A 6,531-nucleotide genomic window follows, 5' to 3' on the forward strand; every position below is an offset into this window, starting at 1 on the left:
CTAACCCTTACCCTTAACCTTACACTTACTCTTAACCTTAACCTTACCCTTAACATTAACCTAATACTTACGCATACGTTTTCCTGACTTTAACCCTAAAACTAACCCTAACCATTACCCTAACACTTAACCTTACCCTAACCCTAATCCTAACCCTTACTCTAACCCTTACCCTGACCCGTACCCTTAACCTTACCCTTATACTTACCCTAATTCTTACCCATACCATAACCCATACCCTAACACATATTTATACCCTTAACCTTACCGTTACTCTTAACCTTACCCTTACACTTACCCTTACTCTATCCGTTACCCTTACGCTTACCCTTAACATAAACCTTACCCTTGACCTTACCCTTACCATAAGCCATACAACAACACTTACATGTACACTTACGCTTGCACTTACCCTAGCAATTACTCGTACAATTACCCTTACCCTTACCCTTAACCTAAGCCGAAACCTTAAACCTTACAGTAAACCTTACCCTTTCTGCTACACTTACCCTTAGCCTAAATCTAAACCTTACACTTTTTTTTTTTGCTGAGGCGATCGGCTCCGGGGCAGACGTGTTCTGCAGCGGAGCAGGGGACTGAGGCGGGCAGGGCTTTTTGTCCGGCATCGAGGCCACTCGGGGGAGCCGCCAGGACCCGGCTGTCCTCGCGAGGGAGGCTGACGAGGCGAGGGCGGAGCCAGCAGCGCCCCCTCCCAGGCTGTTTAAAAGTTGCCCCTAGGGAGCGCGAGCGACCAGGAGCGCGGCGAACAGGACGGGCAAACAGGGCGTGGCACGTCGAAGGGCGTGGCAGTTTGCGCGGCAGTTCGCGCGGGCAGGGCGAGCGGGGGGCCCATCGTCGCTCTTTTGCAGCTGCCTCTCCCTTCGGTGCTTGTAATCTGCTTGCGTAGAACCTGACCATGGTATCGACCAGGCAGAAAACCGTGGCCTCCGCATCTCGTGCGGCATCTCCAGCCACGGTCGCCAGTGTGGCTACTCAGACGGAGGGCTCGGGGAAACACGCAGCCGTCCAGGTCCTGGGCTGCAGAGTGTGCCCCAGCCTTCTGTCGGTTTCCGACAGCAGTGGTGGGTACGCCTGTGGGAGGTGTGCCCAGGTTGAAGAACTGCTCAGCCAGGTAGCGGAGCTCCGGGAGGAGGTGAACAGGCTCAGGAGCATCAGGGAATCAGAGAGGGAAATTGACTGGTGGAGGTGCGCTCTACCCTCTCTGAGGCAGGCTCACGAGACTGCCACGGCACAGGCGTCTCCTGTTACGCAGAAGACGGAGGTTCCCTCCTCCGGCCAGGCAGCGGGAGGAGACCTAGATCAAGGGGGGGAATGGAGGCAGGTGCCTATTCGGGGTGGTAGGCGAGCCCTCTCTCTGCCCACCTCACCTTCTCATCTACCCTTAAATAATCGATATGAAGGACTAGAGCAAGACAATCTAAATGACAAAGTAGACAAACACCCGTCCCAGTTGGAGGGGGCGCCTAAGACAATGCGACCTACACGTCGCATTGCCACATCATCCTTCAAAAAAGAAAGAAGGGCTATTGTTATGGGGGGCTCCCTCCTAAAAGGGACAGAGGGACCGATATGCCAACCGGACCCAACCCGCAGAGAAGTCTGTTGCCTCCCTGGGGCTCGGGTGAGAGACTTTGCCAAGAAAGTCAAGCGCCTGGTACGGCCCACTGACTACTACCCGCTACTGGTCTTTCAGGCTGGTAGCGATGAAGTAGCAACGAGAAGTCCGAAGGCGATCAAAAGAGACTTTAGGGATTTGGGGCGACTACTTAGAGGATCAGGGGCACAGGTGGTGTTTGCCTCTGTCCTTCCGATAGGGGGGATCGAAGCTGAAAGACGTACTGTTCACATAAACTCGTGGCTTCGAGACTGGTGTGACCGGCAGAATTTCGGTTTCTTTGATCATGGGAAGGTCTACGCTACACCGGGCCTGATGGCACCGGATGGGATGCGCCTCTCTCGGAGAGGGGTAAGGATCTTTGGTCAGGAGTTGGCAGGGCTGATAGATAGGGCTTTAAACTAGAGTCGAAGGGGGAAGGGGCTAAAACCAGGCGCGCCGGTGAAGACCTAAGGGATGGTATGCTAGAATCAGAGGGGCTGTGTGCCAGTGAGGTCCTTTGGTCAGATCCACAAGGTGCTGAGTGTAAGGAGACGCACTTGAAATGCTTTTACACAAACGCACGCAGTATGAGGAATAAAATAGATGAGCTAGAAGTCCTGGCCCAGTCCCGCAACTACGACATCATCGGCATAAGCGAAACCTGGTGGGATGAGTCCTGTGACTGGGGTGTTGCGATAGATGGTTACAGGCTCTTCAGGAGGGACAGGCAGGGTAGGCGAGGTGGTGGGGTGGCGATGTATGTGAAGCAGGGGCTGGACTGTGTGGAACTTCAGGTCGGCGATGGCAAAGTTGAGAGCCTCTGGGTAAGGATCAAGGGACGAACAAATAAAGGGGATGTCATTGTGGGAGTCTATTACAGACCGCCTGGCCAGGACGATAGCGCCGATAAATTATTCTTTACAGAACTAAGAGACGCCTCGAGATTAACTCCCCTTGTCCTTATGGGGGACTTCAACTTGCCGGACGTTAACTGGGAGTGCCACACGGCTGACATGAGCAAGTCCAGGAGGTTCATGAAGCACCTAGATGATAACTTCTTGGTGCAGGTGCTAACGGAGCCAACTAGGAAAGGTGCCCTCCTAGACCTGTTGCTAGAAAACAGAGAGGGTCTGGTGGGAGATGTGGTGATTGGTGGCCGCCTCGGTCATAGCGACCATGAAGTGGTTGAGTTCAAAATTTATGGTGACAGAAGGAAAAGTGCCACCAAAACCTCATCCCTAGATATGGGGAAAGCGGACTTCAGGCTGCTCAGGGAACTAGTCAGCAAGGTCCCCTGGGGAACTGCTCTTGAAGGCCTCGATGTCCACCAGTGCTGGTCACTCTTTAAGCGATGCCTCCTAGAAGCACAAGATCAGGCAATTCCTAAATATCGCAAGTCAGGCAGGCGGGGCAGGAGGCCGGTGTGGCTGACCAGGAATGTTCTAATGGAGATTAGGCGGAAACAGAGAGTGTTTCGCTACTGGAAGGAGGGCCAGGCGTCATGGAAAGAATACAGGGATGCTGTTCGTGTTTCTAGGGAGAAAGTTCGTGTGGCCAAAGCACAGCTAGAGTTGAAGCTGGCTGTGTCTGCGAGAGAAAATAAAAAGGGTTTTTTTAGATATGTAAATGGAAAAAGGAGAACTAAAGAATTCATAGGGCTGCTCCTTGGTAGGGAAGGTCTCCTCATAGACGATGACGTAGGCAAAGCAGAGACGCTTAACGCCTTCTTTGCCTCTGTCTTCAATGCCGATGATGGGCTTCGGGACCCAGGGTGCCCTGAGCTGGAGGGCCGGGACGGTGGGGATGACAAACTCCCAACTGACCCTGAACGTGTGCGGGATTTGCTACTCCACCTGGATCCCTACAAGTCCATGGGTCCGGATGGGATTCATCCCCGGGTGCTGAAAGAGCTGGCGGATGTCATCGCGGAACCTCTTTCGATTATTTTTCAACGATCCTGGGAATTTGGAGAGGTCCCGGTAGACTGGAAGCTGGCAAATGTTGTGCCAATTTTCAAGAAGGGTCAGAAAGAAGACCCTAGCAATTACAGGCCTGTCAGTCTCACGTCAGTGCCTGGTAAAATCATGGAGAAGTTGGTTCTCGGACTTATTGAGGTGCACCTGGGGGACAAAGCAGTCATTGGTCCCAGCCAGCATGGGTTTGTGAAGGGTAGGTCCTGCCTAACTAACCTGATTTCCTTTTATGATAAGATCACCCATATGGTGGACCAAGGAAAACCAGCTGATGTGATTTTTTTGGACTTCAGCAAGGCTTTTGACACGGTTTCCCATAGGATCCTACTGGACAAAATGTCCACCATACAGCTAAATAAAAACATCATACGATGGGTGAGCAATTGGCTAACGGGCAGGGCCCAAAGGGTTATGGTAAATGGGGCTGCGTCAGGCTGGCGGGCGGTCACCAGTGGGGTCCCTCAAGGCTCCATTTTAGGGCCGGTACTTTTCAATATTTTTATAAACGATATGGATGTAGGAATAGAGGGTATTTTGAGCAAGTTTGCTGATGACACCAAACTTGGAGGAGTTGTGGACTCAAATGAGGGCGTAAAGGCCTTACAGAGGGATCTGGACAGGTTGGAGAGCTGGGCGATCACCAACCGCATGAGGTTCAATAAGAGCAAGTGCCGGGTCCTGCACCTGGGACGGGGAAACCCTGGCTGCACGTACAGACTGGGCGATGAGATGCTGGAGAGCAGCCTAGAAGAGAGGGATCTGGGGGTCGTGGTAGACAGCAAGTTGAATATGAGCCAGCAATGTGCCCTGGCAGCCAGGAGGGCCAATCGTGTCCTGGGGTGCATCAAGCACGGCATCACTAGTAGGTCAAGGGAGGTGATTGTCCCGCTCTACTCTGCGCTGGTGCAGCCTCACCTCAAGTACTGTGTGCAGTTCTGGGCACCACAGTATAAAAAGGACATGAAACTGTTGGAAAGTGTCCAGAGGAGGGCTACGAAGATGGTGAAAGGCCTGGAGGGGAAGACATACGAGGAACGGCTGAGGTCACTGGGCCTGTTCAGCCTGGAGAAGAGGAGGCTGAGGGGAGACCTCATCACAGTCTACAACTTCCTCGTAAGGGGGTGTCGAGAGGCAGGAGACCTTTTCTCCATTAACACTAGTGACAGGACCCGCGGGAACGGGGTTAAGCTGAGGCAGGGGAAATTTAGGCTGGATGTCAGGAGGGGGTTCTTCACAGAGAGGGTGGTTGCACACTGGAACAGGCTCCCCAGGGAAGTGGTCACTGCACCGAGCCTGTCTGAATTTAAGAAGAGATTGGACTGTGAACTTAGGCACATGGTCTGAACTTTTGGGTAGACCTGTGCGGTGTCAAGAGTTGGACTTGATGATCCTTAAGGGTCCCTTCCAACTCAGGATATTCTATGATTCTATAATTCTATGATTCTATGACTTACCCCTACTGTAACACTCGCCCTTAACATTTTTAATACCCTTACTCTTACCCTTACCCTAACCCTTCTCCTTACACTTACTGTTACCTTTAACATTACCTTTACCCTAACACTTACAAATATCCTTACCCTAAACCTCACCCTTACCCTTATCATTATGCTTACTTTAACCCTTACCCTAAAACTTACCCAACCCTTACCCTGACCCTTACATTAACCCTAACCCTTACCCTAAACCTAACACTTACTCTTAACCTTAACCTTAACCTTACCCTTAACATTAACCTAGTACTTACGCATACGTTTTCCTGATTTTAACCCTAAAACTAACCCTAACCATGACCCTAACACTTAAGCTTACCCTAACCCTAACCCTAACCCTTACTCTAACCCTTACCCTGACCTGTACCCTTACACTTACCCTTACCCTTATACTTACCCTAATTCTTACCCATACCATAACCCATACCCTAACACATATTTGTACCCATAACCTTACCGTTACCCTTAACCTTACCCTTACCCTTACTCTATCCGTTACCCTTACGCTTACCCTTAACATAAACCTTACTTTTGACCTTACCCTTACCATAAGCCATACAACAACACTTACATGTACACTTACGCTTACACTTACCCTAGCAATTCCTAGTACAATTACCCTTACCCTTACCCTTACCCTTAACCTAAGCCGAAACCTTAAACCTTACAGTAAACCTTACCCTTTCTGCTACATTTACCCTTAGCCTAAATCTAAACCTTACTTTAAATCTTACTAAACATTACTTTAAATCTTACCCTTACTGTAACTCTCACCCTTATCATTACCAATACCCTTTCTCTTACCCTTACCCTAACCCTTCTCCTTACACTTACTGTTACCTTTAACATTACCCTTACCCTAACACTTACACTTATCCTTATCCATGCCCTTACCCTTACCCTAATCCTTACCCTTAACCTAACCCTAACCCTAAACCTTATCCCAGCCCTTACCCTGACCCTTACATTAACCCTAACCCTTACCCTAAAACTTACACTTACTCTTAACCGTAACCTTACCCTTAACATTAACCTAATACTTACCCTTACGTTTCCCTCACCCTAACCCTAAAATTAACCCTAACCATTACCCTAACACTTACCCTTACCCTAACCCTAACCGTAACTCTAACCCTTACTCTAACCCTTACCCTGACCCGTACCCTTACACTTACCCTTACCCTAAGCCTTTCCCTTAGCATAACCCATACCCTAACACGTACTTGTAGCCTTAACCTAACCGTTCCCCTTACCCTTACCCTTACCTTTACTGTCTCCGTTACCCTTACACTTACACTTAACATAAACCTTAACCTTAACCTAACCCTTATCATAAGCCATACAACAACACTTACATGTGCACTTACGCTTGTACTTACCCTAGCAATTACTCGTACAATTACCCTTAACCTTACTATTAAGCTAACCCTAAACCTTACCCTTATCC

The 6,531-nt window shown here is 49.9% G+C and overlaps 1 long non-coding RNA gene across 1 annotated transcript; it reads right to left on the reverse strand.

Annotated features, from left to right (window-relative positions):
- Positions 1-308: 308 nt before the first annotated feature.
- Positions 309-6,163, reverse strand: LOC116494414. The gene is made up of 3 exons (XR_004253862.1): positions 6,077-6,163; positions 5,621-5,801; positions 309-341 (listed from the first exon to the last, which is right to left on the reverse strand). It is a non-coding gene; the product is annotated as an uncharacterized LOC116494414 (long non-coding RNA).
- Positions 6,164-6,531: the final 368 nt, after the last annotated feature.

The sequence above is a fragment of the Aythya fuligula genome, chromosome 13, assembly GCF_009819795.1.
Source record: "Aythya fuligula isolate bAytFul2 chromosome 13, bAytFul2.pri, whole genome shotgun sequence".
Lineage (NCBI taxonomy): Eukaryota > Metazoa > Chordata > Aves > Anseriformes > Anatidae > Aythya > Aythya fuligula.